This window comes from Dermacentor andersoni, unplaced genomic scaffold, assembly GCF_023375885.2.
Source record: "Dermacentor andersoni unplaced genomic scaffold, qqDerAnde1_hic_scaffold ctg00000062.1, whole genome shotgun sequence".
Taxonomy (NCBI): domain Eukaryota; kingdom Metazoa; phylum Arthropoda; class Arachnida; order Ixodida; family Ixodidae; genus Dermacentor; species Dermacentor andersoni.
This window is the reverse complement of record NW_027314774.1, coordinates 385662-404582: the sequence shown is the minus strand read 5'-3', so window position 1 is coordinate 404582 and position 18921 is coordinate 385662.

The following is an 18921-nucleotide window of genomic DNA, read 5'->3' as shown; positions in this document are numbered from 1 at the left end:
TTTGGCAGAACGCGCACGTGGATTTCTACCAAACGACGTGCTAAGCATGCCGATGCTGCTCTTTTTAGCACCCGCGCACAGATTTGTGCGAAAACGCGTTTTAAGCATGCACATGCATCTTTTGGTAGGCGCGGATGACGTTTTCTGCAAAAGCACAAGATGTGCATGCAAATGGTGCTTTTGGCAGAACGCGCACGTGGATTTCTACCAAACGACGTGCTAAGCATGCCGATGCTGCTCTTTTTAGCACCCGCGCACGGATTTGTGCGAAAACGCGTTTTAAGCATGCACATGCATCTTTTGGTAGACGCGGATGAAGTATTCTGCAAAACCACAAGATGTGCATGCAAATGGTGCTTTTGGCAGAACGCGCACGTGGATTTCTAGCAAACGACGTGCTAAGCATGCCGATGCTGCTCTTTTTAGCACCCACGCACGGATTTGTGCGAAAACGCGTTTTAAGCATGCACATGCATCTTTTGGTAGACGCGGATGAAGTTTTCTGCAAAACCACAAGATGTGCATGCAAATGGTGCTTTTGGCAGAACGCGCACGTGGATTTCTACCAAACGACGTGCTAAGCATGCCGATGCTGCTCTTTTTAGCACCCGCGCACGGATTTGTGCGAAAACGCGTTTTAAGCATGCACATGCATCTTTTGGTAGACGCGGATGAAGTATTCTGCAAAACCACAAGATGTGCATGCAAATGGTGCTTTTGGCAGAACGCGCACGTGGATTTCTAGCAAACGACGTGCTAAGCATGCCGATGCTGCTCTTTTTAGCACCCGCGCAAGGATTTGTGCGAAAACGCGTTTTAAGCATGCACATGCATCTTTTGGTAGACGCGGATGAAGTTTTCTGCAAAACCACAAGATGTGCATGCAAATGGTGCTTTTGGCAGAACGCGCACGTGGATTTCTACCAAACGACGTGCTAAGCATGCCGATGCTGCTCTTTTTAGCACCCGCGCACGGATTTGTGCGAAAACGCGTTTTAAGCATGCACATGCATCTTTTGGTAGACGCGGATGAAGTTTTCTGCAAAACCACAAGATGTGCATGCAAATGGTGCTTTTGGGAGAACGCGCACGTGGATTTCTACCAAACGATGTGCTAAGCATGCCGATGCTGCTCTTTTTAGCACCCGCGCACGGATTTGTGCGAAAACGCGTTTTAAGCATGCACATGCATCTTTTGGTAGACGCGGATGAAGTTTTCTGCAAAACCACAATATGTGCATGCAAATGGTGCTTTTGGCAGAACGCGCACGTGGATTTCTACCAAACGACGTGCTAAGCATGCCGATGCTGCTCTTTTTAGCACCCGCGCACGGATTTGTGCGAAAACACGTTTTAAGCATGCACATGCATCTTTTGGTAGACGCGGATGAAGTTTTCTGCAAAACCACAAGATGTGCATGCAAATGGTGCTTTTGGCAGAACGCGCACGTGGATTTCAACCAAACGACGGGCTAAGCATGCCGATGCTGCTCTTTTTAGCACCCACGCACGGATTTGTGCGAAAACGCGTTTTAAGCATGCACATGCATCTTTTGGTAGACGCGGATGAAGTTTTCTGCAAAACCACAAGATGTGCATGCAAATGGTGCTTTTGGCAGAACGCGCACGTGGATTTCTACCAAACGACGTGCTAAGCATGCCGATGCTGCTCTTTTTAGCACCCGCGCACGGATTTGTGCGAAAACGCGTTTTAAGCATGCACATGCATCTTTTGGTAGACGCGGATGACGTTTTCTGCAAAAGCACAAGATGTGCATGCAAATGGTGCTTTTGGCCGAACGCGCACGTGGATTTCTACCAAACGACGTGCTAAGCATGCCGATGCTGCTCTTTTTAGCACCCGCGCACGGATTTGTGCGAAAACGCGTTTTAAGCATGCACATGCATCTTTTGGTAGACGCGGATGAAGTTTTCTGCAAAACCACAAGATGTGCATTCAAATGGTGCTTTTGGCAGAACGCGCACGTGGATTTCTACCAAACGACGTGCTTAGCATGCCGATGCTGCTCTTTTTAGCACCCGCGCAAGGATTTGTGCGAAAACGCGTTTTAAGCATGCACATGCATCTTTTGGTAGACGCGGATGAAGTTTTCTGCAAAACCACAAGATGTGCATGCAAATGGTGCTTTTGGTAGAACGCGCACGTGGATTTCTACCAAACGACGTGCTAAGCATGCCGATGCTGCTCTTTTTAGCACCCGCGCACGGATTTGTGCGAAAACGCGTTTTAAGCATGCACATGCATCTTTTGGTAGACGCGGATGAAGTTTTCTGCAAAACCACAAGATGTGCATGCAAATGGTGCTTTTGGCAGAACGCGCACGTGGATTTCTACCAAACGACGTGCTAAGCATGCCGATGCTGCTCTTTTTAGCACCCGCGCAAGGATTTGTGCGAAAACGCGTTTTAAGCATGCACATGCATCTTTTGGTAGACGCGGATGAAGTTTTCTGCAAAACCACAAGATGTGCATGCAAATGGTGCTTTTGGCAGAACGCGCACGTGGATTTCTACCAAACGACGTGCTAAGCATGCCGATGCTGCTCTTTTTAGCACCCGCGCACGGATTTGTGCGAAAAGGCGTTTTAAGCATGCACATGCATCTTTTGGTAGACGCGGATGAAGTTTTCTGCAAAACCACACGATGTGCATGCAAATGGTGCTTTTGGCAGAACGCGCTAGTAGATTTCTACCAAACGACGTGCTAAGCATGCCGATGCTGCTCTTTTTAGCACCCGCGCACGGATTTGTGCGAAAACACGTTTTAAGCATGCACATGCATCTTTTGGTAGACGCGGATGAAGTTTTCTGCAAAACCACAAGATGTGCATGCAAATGGTGCTTTTGGCAGAACGCGCACGTGGATTTCTACCAAACGACGTGCTAAGCATGCCGATGCTTCTCTTTTTAGCACCCGCGCACGGATTTGTGCGAAAACGCGTTTTAAGCATGCACATGCATCTTTTGGTAGACGCGGATGAAGTTTTCTGCAAAACCACAAGATGTGCATGCAAATGGTGCTTTTGGCAGAACGCGCACGTGGATTTCTACCAAACGACGTGCTAAGCATGCCGATGCTGCTCTTTTTAGCACCCGCGCACGGATTTGTGCGAAAACACGTTTTAAGCATGCACATGCATCTTTTGGTAGACGCGGATGAAGTTTTCTGCAAAACCACAAGATGTGCATGCAAATGGTGCTTTTGGCAGAACGCGCACGTGGATTTCAACCAAACGACGGGCTAAGCATGCCGATGCTGCTCTTTTTAGCACCCACGCACGGATTTGTGCGAAAACGCGTTTTAAGCATGCACATGCATCTTTTGGTAGACGCGGATGAAGTTTTCTGCAAAACCACAAGATGTGCATGCAAATGGTGCTTTTGGCAGAACGCGCACGTGGATTTCTACCAAACGACGTGCTAAGCATGCCGATGCTGCTCTTTTTAGCACCCGCGCACGGATTTGTGCGAAAACGCGTTTTAAGCATGCACATGCATCTTTTGGTAGACGCGGATGACGTTTTCTGCAAAAGCACAAGATGTGCATGCAAATGGTGCTTTTGGCCGAACGCGCACGTGGATTTCTACCAAACGACGTGCTAAGCATGCCGATGCTGCTCTTTTTAGCACCCGCGCACGGATTTGTGCGAAAACGCGTTTTAAGCATGCACATGCATCTTTTGGTAGACGCGGATGAAGTTTTCTGCAAAACCACAAGATGTGCATTCAAATGGTGCTTTTGGCAGAACGCGCACGTGGATTTCTACCAAACGACGTGCTTAGCATGCCGATGCTGCTCTTTTTAGCACCCGCGCAAGGATTTGTGCGAAAACGCGTTTTAAGCATGCACATGCATCTTTTGGTAGACGCGGATGAAGTTTTCTGCAAAACCACAAGATGTGCATGCAAATGGTGCTTTTGGTAGAACGCGCACGTGGATTTCTACCAAACGACGTGCTAAGCATGCCGATGCTGCTCTTTTTAGCACCCGCGCACGGATTTGTGCGAAAACGCGTTTTAAGCATGCACATGCATCTTTTGGTAGACGCGGATGAAGTTTTCTGCAAAACCACAAGATGTGCATGCAAATGGTGCTTTTGGCAGAACGCGCACGTGGATTTCTACCAAACGACGTGCTAAGCATGCCGATGCTGCTCTTTTTAGCACCCGCGCAAGGATTTGTGCGAAAACGCGTTTTAAGCATGCACATGCATCTTTTGGTAGACGCGGATGAAGTTTTCTGCAAAACCACAAGATGTGCATGCAAATGGTGCTTTTGGCAGAACGCGCACGTGGATTTCTACCAAACGACGTGCTAAGCATGCCGATGCTGCTCTTTTTAGCACCCGCGCACGGATTTGTGCGAAAAGGCGTTTTAAGCATGCACATGCATCTTTTGGTAGACGCGGATGAAGTTTTCTGCAAAACCACACGATGTGCATGCAAATGGTGCTTTTGGCAGAACGCGCTAGTAGATTTCTACCAAACGACGTGCTAAGCATGCCGATGCTGCTCTTTTTAGCACCCGCGCACGGATTTGTGCGAAAACACGTTTTAAGCATGCACATGCATCTTTTGGTAGACGCGGATGAAGTTTTCTGCAAAACCACAAGATGTGCATGCAAATGGTGCTTTTGGCAGAACGCGCACGTGGATTTCTACCAAACGACGTGCTAAGCATGCCGATGCTTCTCTTTTTAGCACCCGCGCACGGATTTGTGCGAAAACGCGTTTTAAGCATGCACATGCATCTTTTGGTAGACGCGGATGAAGTTTTCTGCAAAACCACAAGATGTGCATGCAAATGGTGCTTTTGGCAGAACGCGCACGTGGATTTCTACCAAACGACGTGCTAAGCATGCCGATGCTGCTCTTTTTAGCACCCGCGCATGGATTTGTGCGAAAACGCGTTTTAAGCATGCACATGCATCTTTTGGTAGACGCGGATGACGTTTTCTGCAAAAGCACAAGATGTGCATGCAAATGGTGCTTTTGGCAGAAGGCGCACGGGGATTTCTACCAAACGACGTGCTAAGCATGCCGATGCTGCTCTTTTTAGCACCCGCGCACGGATTTGTGCGAAAACGCGTTTTAAGCATGCACATGCATCTTTTGGTAGACGCGGATGAAGTTTTCTGCAAAACCACAAGATGTGCATGCAAATGGTGCTTTTGGCAGAACGCGCACGTGGATTTCTACCGAACGACGTGCTAAGCATGCCGATGCTGCTCTTTTTAGCACCCGCGCACGAATTTGTGCGAAAACGCGTTTTAAGCATGCACATGCATCTTTTGGTAGACGCGGATGAAGTTTTCTGCAAAACCACAAGATGTGCATGCAAATGGTGCTTTTGGCAGAACGCGCACGTGGATTTCTACCAAACGACGTGCTAAGCATGCCGATGCTGCTCTTTTTAGCACCCGCGCACGGATTTGTGCGAAAACGCGTTTTCAGCATGCACATGTATCTTTTGGTAGACGCGGATGAAGTTTTCTGCAAAACCATAAGATGTGCATGCAAATGGTGCTTTTGGCAGAACGCGCATGTGGATTTCTACCAAACGACGTGCTAAGCATGCCGATGCTGCTCTTTTTAGCACCCGCGCACGGATTTGTGCGAAAACGCGTTTTAAGCATGCACATGCATCTTTTGGTAGACGCGGATGAAGTTTTCTGCAAAACCACAAGATGTGCATGCAAATGGTGCTTTTGGCAGAACGCGCACGTGGATTTCTACCAAACGACGTGCTAAGCATGCCGATGCTGCTATTTTTAGCACCCGCGCACGGATTTGTGCGAAAACGCGTTTTAAGCATGCACATGCATCTTTTGGTAGACGCGGATGAAGTTTTCTGCAAAAGCACAAGATGTGCATGCAAATGGTGCTTTTGGAAGAACGCGCACGTGGATTTCTACCAAACGACGTGCTAAGCATGCCGATGCTGCTCTTTTTAGCACCCGCGCACGAATTTGTGCGAAAACGCGTTTTAAGCATGCACATGCATCTTTTGGTAGACGCGGATGAAGTTTTCTGCAAAACCACAAGATGTGCATGCAAATGGTGCTTTTGGCAGAACGCGCACGTGGATTTCTACCAAACGACGTGCTAAGCATGCCGATGCTGCTCTTTTTAGCACCCGCGCACGGATTTGTGCGAAAACGCGTTTTAAGCATGCACATGCATCTTTTGGTAGACGCGGATGAAGTTTTCTGCAAAACCACAAGATGTGCATGCAAATGGTGCTTTTGGCAGAACGCGCACGTGGATGTCTACCAAACGACGTGCTAAGCATGCCGATGCTGCTCTTTTTAGCACCCGCGCACGGATTTGTGCGAAAACGCGTTTTAAGCATGCACATACATCTTTTGGTAGACACGGATGAAGTTTTCAGCAAAACCACAAGATGTGCATGCGAATGGTGCTTTTGGCAGAACGCGCACGTGGATTTCTACCAAACGACGTGCTAAGCATGCCGATGCTGCTCTTTTTAGCACCCGCGCACGGATTTGTGCGAAAACGCGTTTTGAACATGCACATGCATCTTTTGGTAGACGCTGATGAAGTTTTCTGCAAATCCACAAGATGTGCATGCAAATGGTGCTTTTGGCAGAACGCGCACGTGGATTTCTACCAAACGACGTGTTAAGCATGCCGATGCTGCTCTTTTTAGCACCCGCGCATGGATTTGTGCGAAAACGCGTTTTAAGCATGCACATGCATCTTTTGGTAGACGCGGATGAAGTTTTCTGCAAAACCACAAGATATGCATGCAAATGGTGCTTTTGGCAGAACGCGCACGTGGATTTCTACCAAACGACGTGCTAAGCATGCCGATGCTGCTCTTTTTAGCACCCGCGCACGGATTTGTGTGAAAACGCGTTTTAAGCATGCACATGCATCTTTTGGTAGACGCGGATGAAGTTTTCTGCAAAACCACAAGATGTGCATGCAAATGGTGCTTTTGGCAGAACGCGAACGTGGATTTCTACCAAACGACGTGCTAAGCATGCCGATGCTGCTTTTTTTAGCACCCGCGCACGGATTTGTGCGAAAACGCGTTTTAAGCATGCACATGCATCTTTTGGTAGACGCGGATGAAGTTTTCTGCAAAACCACAATATGCGCATGCAAATGGTGCTTTTGGCAGAACGCGCACGTGGATTTCTACCAAACGACGTGCTAAGCATGCCGATGCTGCTCTTTTTAGCACCCACGCACGGATTTGTGCGAAAACGCGTTTTAAGCATGCACATGCATCTTTTGGTAGACGCGGATGAAGTTTTCTGCAAAACCACAAGATGTGCATGAAAATGGTGCTTTTGGCAGAACGCGCACGTGGATTTCTACCAAACGACGTGCTAAGCATGCCAATGCTGCTCTTTTTAGCACCCGCGCACGGATTTGTGCGAAAACGCGTTTTAAGCATGCACATGCATCTTTTGGTAGACGCGGATGAAGTTTTCTGCAAAACCACAAGTTGTGCATGCAAATGGTGCTTTTGGCAGAACGCGCGCGTGGATTTCTACCAAACGACGTGCTAAGCATGCCGATGCTGCTCTTTTTAGCAACCGCGCACGGATTTGTGCGAAAACGCGTTTTAAGCATGCACATGCATCTTTTGGTAGACGCGGATGAAGTTTTCTGCAAAACCACAAGATGTGCATGCAAATGGTGCTTTTGGCAGAACGCGCACGTGGATTTCTACCAAACGACGTGCTAAGCATGCCGATGCTGCTCTTTTTAGCACCCGCGCACGGATTTGTGCGAAAACGCGTTTTAAGCATGCACATGCATCTTTTGGTAGACGCGGATGAAGTTTTCTGCAAAACCACAAGATGTGCATGCAAATGGTGCTTTTGGCAGAACGCGCACGTGGATTTCTACCAAACGACGTGCTAAGCATGCCGATGCTGCTTTTTTTAGCACCCGCGCACGGATTTGTGCGAAAACGCGTTTTAAGCATGCACATGCATCTTTTGGTAGACGCGGATGAAGTTTTCTGCAAAACCACAAGATGTGCATGCAAATGGTGCTTTTGGCAGAACGCGCACGTGGATTTCTACGAAACGACGTGCTAAGCATGCCGATGCTGCTCTTTTTAGCACCCGCGCACGGATTTGTGCGAAAACGCATTTTAAGCATGCACATGCATCTTTTGGTAGACGCGGATGAAGTTTTCTGCAAAACCACAAGATGTGCATGCAAATGGTGCTTTTGGGAGAACGCGCACGTGGATTTCTACCAAACGACGTGCTAAGCATGCCGATGCTGCTCTTTTTAGCACCCGCGCACGGATTTGTGCGAAAACGCGTTTTAAGCATGCACGTGCATCTTTTGGTAGACGCGGATGAAGTTTTCTGCAAAACCACAAGATGTGCATGCAAATGGTGCTTTTGGCAGAACGCGCACGTGGATTTCTACCAAACGACGTGCTAAGCATGCCGATGCTCCTCTTTTTAGCAACCGCGCACGGATTTGTGCGAAAACGCGTTTTAAGCATGCACATGCATCTTTTGGTAGACGCGGATGAAGTTTTCTGCAAAACCACAAGATGTGCATGCAAATGGTGCTTTTGGCAGAACGCGCACGTGGATTTCTACCAAACGACGTGCTAAGCATGCCGATGCTGCTCTTTTTAGCACCCGCGCACGGATTTGTGCGAAAACGCGTTTTAAGCATGCACATGCATCTTTTGGTAGACGCGGATGAAGTTTTTAGCAAAACCACAAGATGTGCATGCAAGTGGTGCTTTGGCAGAACGCGCACGTGGATTTCTACCAAACGACGTGCTAAGCATGCCGATGCTGCTCTTTTTAGCACCCGCGCACGGATTTGTGCGAAAACGCGTTTTAAGCATGCACATGCATCTTTTGGTAGACGCGGATGAAGTTTTCTGCAAAACCACAAGATGTGCATGCAAATGGTGCTTTTGGCAGAACGCGCACGTGGATTTCTACCAAACGACTTGCTACGCATGCCGATGCTGCTCTTTTTAGCACCCGCGCACGGATTTGTGCGAAAACGCGTTTTAAGCATGCACATGCATCTTTTGGTAGACGCGGATGAAGTTTTCTGCAAAACCACAAGATGTGCATGCAAATGGTGCTTTTGGCAGAACGCGCACGTGGATTTCTACCAAACGACGTGCTAAGCATGCCGATGCTGCTCTTTTTAGCACCCGCGCACGGAGTTGTGCGAAAACGCGTTTTAAGCATGCACATGCATCTTTTGGTAGACGCGGATGAAGTTTTCTGCAAAACCACAAGATGTGCATGCAAATGGTGCTTTTGGCAGAACGCGCACGTGGATTTCTACCAAACGACGTGCTAAGCATGCCGATGCTGCTCTTTTTAGCACCCGCGCACGGATTTGTGCGAAAACGCGTTTTAAGCATGCACATGCATCTTTTGGTAGACGCGGATGAAGTTTTCTGCGAAACCACAAGATGTGCATGCAAATGGTGCTTTTGGCAGAACGCGCACGTGGATTTCTACCAAACGACGTGCTAAGCATGCCGATGCTGCTCTTTTTAGCACCCGCGCACGGATTTGTGCGAAAACGCGTTTTAAGCATGCACATGCATCTTTTGGTAGACGCGGATGAAGTTTTCTGCAAAACCACAAGATGTGCATGCAAATGGTGCTTTTGGCAGAACGCGCACGTGGATTTCTACCAAACGACGTGCTAAGCATGCCGATGCTGCTCTTTTTAGCACCCGCGCACGGATTTGTGCGAAAACGCGTTTTAAGCATGCACATGCATCTTTTGGTAGACGCGGATGAAGTTTTCTGCAAAACCACAAGATGTGCATGCGAATGGTGCTTTTGGCAGAACGCGCACGTGGATTTCTACCAAACGACGTGCTAAGCATGCCGATGCTGCTCTTTTTAGCACCCGCGCACGGATTTTTGCGAAAACGCGTTTTAAGCATGCACATGCATCTTTTGGTAGACGCGGATGAAGTTTTCTGCAAAACCACAAGATGTGCATGCAAATGGTGCTTTTGGCAGAACGCGCACGTGGATTTCTACCAAACGACGTGCTAAGCATGCCGATGCTGCTCTTTTTAGCACCCGCGCACGGATTTGTGCGAAAACGCGTTTTAAGCATGCACATGCATCTTTTGGTAGACGCGGATGAAGTTTTCTGCAAAACCACAAGATGTGCATGCAAATGGTGCTTTTGGCAGAACGCGCACGTGGATTTCTACCAAACGACGTGCTAGGCATGCCGATGCTGCTCTTTTTAGCACCCGCGCAAGGATTTGTGCGAAAACGCGTTTTAAGCATGCGCATGCATCTTTTGGTAGACGCGGATGAAGTTTTCTGCAAAACCACAAGATGTGCATGCAAATGGTGCTTTTGGCAGAACGCGCACGTGGATTTCTACCAAACGACGTGCTAAGCATGCCGATGCTGCTCTTTTTAGCACCCGCGCACGGATTTGTGCGAAAACGCGTTTTAAGCATGCACATGCATCTTTTGGTAGACGCGGATGAAGTTTTTAGCAAAACCACAAGATGTGCATGCAAGTGGTGCTTTGGCAGAACGCGCACGTGGATTTCTACCAAACGACGTGCTAAGCATGCCGATGCTGCTCTTTTTAGCACCCGCGCACGGATTTGTGCGAAAACGCGTTTTAAGCATGCACATGCATCTTTTGGTAGACGCGGATGAAGTTTTCTGCAAAACCACAAGATGTGCATGCAAATGGTGCTTTTGGCAGAACGCGCACGTGGATTTCTACCAAACGACTTGCTACGCATGCCGATGCTGCTCTTTTTAGCACCCGCGCACGGATTTGTGCGAAAACGCGTTTTAAGCATGCACATGCATCTTTTGGTAGACGCGGATGAAGTTTTCTGCAAAACCACAAGATGTGCATGCGAATGGTGCTTTTGGCAGAACGCGCACGTGGATTTCTACCAAACGACGTGCTAAGCATGCCAATGCTGCTCTTTTTAGCACCCGCGCACGGATTTGTGCGAAAACGCGTTTTAAGCATGCACATGCATCTTTTGGTAGACGCGGATGAAGTTTTCTGCAAAACCACAAGATGTGCATGCAAATGGTGCTTTTGGCAGAACGCGCACGTGGATTTCTACCAAACGACGTGCTAAGCATGCCGATGCTGCTCTTTTTAGCACCCGCGCACGGATTTGTGCGAAAACGCGTTTTAAGCATGCACATGCATCTTTTGGTAGACGCGGATGAAGTTTTCTGCAAAACCACAAGATGTGCATGCAAATGGTGCTTTTGGCAGAACGCGCACGTGGATTTCTACCAAACGACGTGCTAAGCATGCCGATGCTGCTCTTTTTAGCACCCGCGCACGGATTTGTGCGAAAACGCGTTTTAAGCATGCACATGCATCTTTTGGTAGACGCGGATGAAGTTTTTAGCAAAACCACAAGATGTGCATGCAAGTGGTGCTTTGGCAGAACGCGCACGTGGATTTCTACCAAACGACGTGCTAAGCATGCCGATGCTGCTCTTTTTAGCACCCGCGCACGGATTTGTGCGAAAACGCGTTTTAAGCATGCACATGCATCTTTTGGTAGACGCGGATGAAGTTTTCTGCAAAACCACAAGATGTGCATGCAAATGGTGCTTTTGGCAGAACGCGCACGTGGATTTCTACCAAACGACTTGCTACGCATGCCGATGCTGCTCTTTTTAGCACCCGCGCACGGATTTGTGCGAAAACGCGTTTTAAGCATGCACATGCATCTTTTGGTAGACGCGGATGAAGTTTTCTGCAAAACCACAAGATGTGCATGCGAATGGTGCTTTTGGCAGAACGCGCACGTGGATTTCTACCAAACGACGTGCTAAGCATGCCGATGCTGCTCTTTTTAGCACCCGCGCACGGATTTGTGCGAAAACGCGTTTTAAGCATGCACATGCATCTTTTGGTAGACGCGGATGAAGTTTTCTGCAAAACCACAAGATGTGCATGCAAATGGTGCTTTTGGCAGAACGCGCACGTGGATTTCTACCAAACGACGTGCTAAGCATGCCGATGCTGCTCTTTTTAGCACCCGCGCACGGATTTGTGCGAAAACGCGTTTTAAGCATGCACATGCATCTTTTGGTAGACGCGGATGAAGTTTTCTGCAAAACCACAAGATGTGCAAGCAAATGGTGCTTTTGGCAGAACGCGCACGTGGATTTCTACCAAACGACGTGCTAAGCATGCCGATGCTGCTCTTTTTAGCACCCGCGCACGGATTTGTGCGAAAACGCGTTTTACGCATGCACATGCATCTTTTGGTAGACGCGGATGAAGTTTTCTGCAAAACCACAAGATGTGCATGCAAATGGTGCTTTTGGCAGAACGCGCACGTGGATTTCTACCAAACGACGTGCTAAGCATGCCGATGCTGCTCTTTTTAGCACCCGCGCACGGATTTGTGCGAAAACGCGTTTTAAGCATGCACATGCATCTTTTGGTAGACGCGGATGAAGTTTTCTGCAAAACCACAAGATGTGCATGCAAATGGTACTTTTGGCAGAACGCGCACGTGGATTTCTACCAAACGACGTGCTAAGCATGCCGATGCTGCTCATTTAGCACCCGCGCACGGATTTGTGCGAAAACGCGTTTTAAGCATGCACATGCATCTTTTGGTAGACGCGGATGAAGTTTTCTGCAAAACCACAAGATGTGCATGCAAATGGTGCTTTTGGCAGAACGCGCACGTGGATTTCTACCAAACGACGTGCTAAGCATGCCGATGCTGCTCTTTTTACCACCCGCGCAAGGATTTGTGCGAAAACGCGTTTTAAGCATGCGCATGCATCTTTTGGTAGACGCGGATGAAGTTTTCTGCAAAACCACAAGATGTGCATGCAAATGGTGCTTTTGGCAGAACGCGCACGTGGATTTCTACCAAACGACGTGCTAAGCATGCCGATGCTGCTCTTTTTAGCACCCGCGCACGGATTTGTGCGAAAACGCGTTTTAAGCATGCACATGCATCTTTTGGTAGACGCGGATGAAGTTTTCTACAAAACCACAAGATGTGCATGCAAATGGTGCTTTTGGCAGAACGCGCACGTGGATTTCTACCAAACGACGTGCTAAGCATGCCGATGCTGCTCTTTTTAGCACCCGCGCAAGGATTTGTGCGAAAACGCGTTTTAAGCATGCGCATGCATCTTTTGGTAGACGCGGATGAAGTTTTCTGCAAAACCACAAGATGTGCATGCAAATGGTGCTTTTGGCAGAACGCGCACGTGGATTTCTACCAAACGACGTGCTAAGCATGCCGATGCTGCTCTTTTTAGCACCCGCGCACGGATTTGTGCGAAAACGCGTTTTAAGCATGCACATGCATCTTTTGGTAGACGCGGATGAAGTTTTCTGCAAAACCACAAGATGTGCATGCGAATGGTGCTTTTGGCAGAACGCGCACGTGGATTTCTACCAAACGACGTGCTAAGCATGCCGATGCTGCTCTTTTTAGCACCCGCGCACGGATTTGTGCGAAAACGCGTTTTAAGCATGCACATGCATCTTTTGGTAGACGCGGATGAAGTTTTCTGCAAAACCACAAGATGTGCATGCAAATGGTGCTTTTGGCAGAACGCGCACGTGGATTTCTACCAATCGACGTGCTAAGCATGCCGATGCTGCTCTTTTTAGCACCCGCGCACGGATTTGTGCGAAAACGCGTTTTAAGCATGCACATGCATCTTTTGGTAGACGCGGATGAAGTTTTCTGCAAAACCACAAGATGTGCATGCAAATGGTGCTTTTGGCAGAACGCGCACGTGGATTTCTACCAAACGACGTGCTAAGCATGCCGATGGTGCTGTTTTTAGCACCCGCGCACGGATTTGTGCGAAAACGCGTTTTAAGCATGCACATGCATCTTTTGGTAGACGCGGATGAAGTTTTCTGCAAAACCACAAGATGTGCATGCAAATGGTGCTTTTGGCAGAACGCGCACGTAGATTTCTACCAAACGACGTGCTAAGCATGCCGATGCTGCTCTTTTTAGCACCCGCGCACGGATTTGTGCGAAAACGCGTTTTAAGCATGCACATGCATCTTTTGGTAGACGCGGATGAAGTTTTCTGCAAAACAACAAGATGTGCATGCAAATGGTGCTTTTGGCAGAACGCGCACGTGGATTTCTACCAAACGACGTGCTAAGCATGCCGTTGCTTTTCTTTTTAGCACCCGCGCACGGATTTGTGCGAAAACGCGTTTTAAGCCTGCACATGCATCATTTGGTAGACGCGGATGAAGTTTTCTGCAAAACCACAAGATGTGCATGCAAATGGTGCTTTTGGCAGAACGCGCACGTGGATTTCTACCAAACGACGTGCTAAGCATGCCGATGCTGCTCTTTTTAGCACCTGCGCACGGATTTGTGCGAAAACGCGTTTTAAGCATGCACATGCATCTTTTGGTAGACGCGGATGAAGTTTTCTGCAAAACCACAAGATGTGCATGCAAATGGTGCTTTTGGCAGAACGCGCACGTGGATTTCTACCAAACGACGTGCTAAGCATGCCGATGCTGCTCTTTTTAGCACCCGCGCACGGATTTGTGCTGATGATGATGATGATTTGGAATTTTTATGGCGCAGCAGCCGTGCAGACTATAATGCGCCAAGAACATGATTTTCGTATTAGCTTATTTGTTTAAATGCTGTAAAATGGTGTAAATGGCCAAGTAAACATATAAAACATGAAATGTGCTACAGTTCTTGTAGGATTCCTGTGGCTTTTAAAAAGTTAAAAGTATCTTCATATGGGACCAGTGGTTCATCGCTCAATAACAACATAGGATGGATAGGGATTCTTTTTTCGTAAAAAATCTTAAAATATCTTTGCCTCCATTTTTCTAAACCCGGACATGTTATTAAAATATGTAGCACGGTTAAAATTTCACCGCAGTGTTGGCATGTTGGTTGTGGTTTGTTATTAATTAAGTAACTATGTGTCAGCCTTGTGTGACCAATTCTTAAGCGACATAAAATAACCTCGTAAAATCTTTGTCTGTGGCGACAACTCTGCCATTCTCGTAGAATAGGTTTTATGCAATGAAGCTTGTTAAGTTTTTCTTGATCCCACACTTTCTGCCGGTGTTTCTTAACTGCTATTTTTAAAGTGGCTTTATAATCTTGCCAAGGTAGGACAACATCATGTAGCTCCAAATCTTTGGTACTGAATGCCATAAAATCTGCTCTTTCATTACCGGGAATTCCTACCTGACTAGGAATCCAGCAGAAAGTGACATTTAACGCTCTCTTGTGACATGTTGTGTATTGTTTTTTTATTTTCTTCAATAGATTATTTCTAGATGGTAACCTAGATGCGAGAGCTTGAAGAGAGCTCAAGGAGTCGCTAAATATAACAGATTGGTTATTTCCTCTTTTCAGGATGTCTTCAAGAGCTAACGAAATGGCATGAAGTTCTGCAGTAAAGACAGTAGCCTGACTTGGAAGTCTCATTTGTTTTTCAAATTGATTTGATGTCACTGCAGCGCCTACATTGCCATTGCTTTTTGATCCATCTGTAAAATATTTCACGCAAAAATTATATTCCGATTCTATTTCTAAATATTCGCTTAGTAACGCCTCTCTTGGTGAAAATTGTTTTCTGTTTTTTGTTAACCTAAAGTCGCATTGCGCATGTTTCATCTCCCAAGGAGCAAAAGAAGGTTCATCTTGCAAGAATTTTTTTCTTACGTCGAAGCATAGGTCCGCATTCAGCTTTTGGTACCTGATGAAAAAGGAAGGAATGATTGCCGGTTTGTTGCTAAAATGTGTTTCAAAGCGCGGCCTTGTAAATAGTCGTCTACAAGGATGCGTTGAACAGGACAGTACTCTCATTATGTACATGTTTCCAAGAAATAGTCTTCTGTGTTCCAAAGACAGCTGGTTGGTTTCTGCATACAAGCTTTGTACAGGAGACGTACGAAACGCGCCGGAGCACAGACGTAGTCCGAGGTGATGCACCGGATCAAGAACCTCTAATGCTGACTTTCGAGCTGAGCCGTACACAAAACATCCGTAGTCTAATTGTGATCGGACAACTGCATTGTATATGCGAAGCAGACATATTCTATCTGAACCCCATGATCGGTGGGATAGGAGCTTTATTAAATTTATGGATTTCAGAGATTTCTGTTTTACATAAGCGATGTGCGCTTTGAAGTTGAGTTTTTTGTCAAAGATCATACCAAGAAATTTGTGTTCGTTCTTTACTGTGATTTGCTGTCCTTTAATATGTAATGTTGGGTCCGGTGTGAGCCTTCGGTATTGACTGAAAGGTACGCATATTGTTTTTTCTGCGCAAAATTTAAAACCATTTTCGTTTGCCCATCGCACTATAGAGTTTACACCCAACTGGAGTTGGCGTTCGCAAGTAGCCATATTACAAGAGGAGAAACAAAGTTGAATGTCATCGACATATAAAGAATACATTAAGGAAGAAGGAATAACTGTAGTTATCGAATTCAGCTTCACTAAAAATAGTGTAACGCTCAATACTCCACCTTGCGGCACTCCATTCTTCTGTATAAAACAGTTGGAGAAAGTTGGTCCAAACATTACCTGAAAAGTTCGGTCCTCCAGATAGCTTTTGATTATACAAAGCATGTGCCCTTTTATTCCGTGTCTGTGCAAGTCCATTAAAATGCCATGTCTCCACGTCGTATCATACGCTTTTGATAGGTCAAAGAAAACGGAGACGCAATGCTGCCTTTGGACGAAAGATTCACGGATTTTTGTTTCTAACCGAACTAATTGATCGATTGTGCTGCGATTGGCTCTAAAGCCACACTGGTACTGATCAAGTAACCCGTTACTTTCCAAAAGGTGTACAAGCCGTTTGTTAACCATTCTTTCGAATGTTTTTCCTAAACAACTGGTTAAGGCAATGGGGCGATAACTGTTAGGATCAGAGCGTGCCTTTCCAGGTTTTAGAAGTGGTAGAACTATCGCCTTCTTCCATGCTTTTGGAAAATAGCCTTCTGCCCACAACCTGTTGAAGAGGTGAAGGATTGTGTCGTACGTGTTCATGTGTAGGTGTCGCAGCATTTCGTAGTGTACGTTGTCCGGGCCTGCTGAATGGCTCTTCCCTAAATATATTGCATCGAAGAGTTCAGTTTTTGTAAAAGGACAGTTATATGGCTCAGTACTATTCAGAGATATCCGAAGATCTTTCTTTCCTGCCGTGGCCTTTATCTTAAGAAACTCGGGCGTGTAGTGAGCGTCACTCGAAATTCCAGCAAAGTGCTCGCCAAGTATATTTGCTTGCCCTTTAAGATCCGTTTCCTCGTCGAATATAGGGAGTGTATATTCTGTATGAACACCGTCTATTTTTCTCACTTTCTCCCAGACTAATTTACTTGTTGTTTGACTGTTTATAGAGCTCACATATTTTACCCATGATGTTCTTTTTGCTATCCGTCTTTCTCTTCTAGCCTCACTGCGCTTTTGTTTAAAAAGCAATAAATTTTCGAAATTTGGGTACCTGTTAAGTCGAGACCATGCACAGTTTTGTTTCCTACGAGCTTTATCACATGCTTCATTCCACCACGGTTTTGGTCTACGTGGAAGTTTTCCTTGTGAAAGTGGTATGGAGTTTTCAGCTGCATCTAAAATTTGTTTCGTTATCGCATCACATAAGTCGTCAATATTGAGTGCGATGACATCATCAATCCTTATTTCGGAGCTTTCCAAAAAAACTGACCAGTCTGCTTTACCCAGCTTCCATCTCTGTCTTCGTACTGGCGTTGTTGGAGGCGCGTCGATCGGCTTGAGTATTATAGGGTAGTGGTCGCTGCCACGTGGGTTTTCCCTCACGTCCCAAATAAAAAATCCAGCAAGTGACGGCGTGCCACAGGAGAGGTCAATGCTTGAAGTAGATTGTGATTTAGCAATAAAATATGTTGGCTTTCCATCATTAAAAAGGTACAGATTGCAGTTGTCTAAAAATTCTTCTACCATTTTCCCCCTTGCGTCAGTGTGGTTACTGCCCCAGATGTTATTATGAGCATTAAAATCACCCAATAAAAGGAAAGGTTCTGGAAGTTCTTTCACGAGATTTTCTAATTCCTTTATTGTGATATTCTTACCTGGTGGTAAGCACAGGGAGCATACTGTTATTGTTTTCTCTATCTGAACCTTAACTGCAACAGCTTCTAAGTTGGTGTTAAGTTTCACTTCGCGTACTGGGACTCCTTGAGCAACCACTATAGCGACTCCTCCAGATGCGACTGACGCCTCTTCCCTATCTTTGCGAAAGATGCTATATCGACGCAGAGGTTGTTTATGGCAACCTTTCAAATGAGTTTCTTGCAAACACATAACAGAAGCCTCAGCATCCTCGAAAAGATCGTAAATGTCATCAATATTGGTTCTTAGACCACGGCAGTTCCACTGCACAATAGTAGCCATATTTGATGATGTGGATTATCAAGTACTTCACGAAGAGATTCTATGTAAGAGGTCACAAAGATGACTTATGTGAATGAGCAAGAAACTTGCTAAAATGTTTTGTAGGTCACTTCTCCTTAGCAGGAGGAATGACCGGAAGTCTACCCCTTTGTGTTTTCCAGGGGGAATACCCGACTTTTTGGTTTGCCTACCAGATGTAGGCTCTTTTGTTTGATTCGTGTCCGGCGGACACACTTCCATCATATCATCGCCCTTTGGGCGTTCATCGTTGATGGTGCTTGGAGAAGGTGCCGTCTTCTTGGAAAGAAAGCGGTCCTTCAGCACCGGCGTTGAGACCTTCGTGGCCTCTACCACGTGCTGACTGCCGTCAGCCTCAGCAGAAGCCTCTGGGCCTCTTGGGAGAGGGTTGCGACGAGCGTCTGTTATTTCACTGGGTGAGGAGGGCCGGAGAGCTGAAACCTTGTCCAGCAGCTCCACCTGGG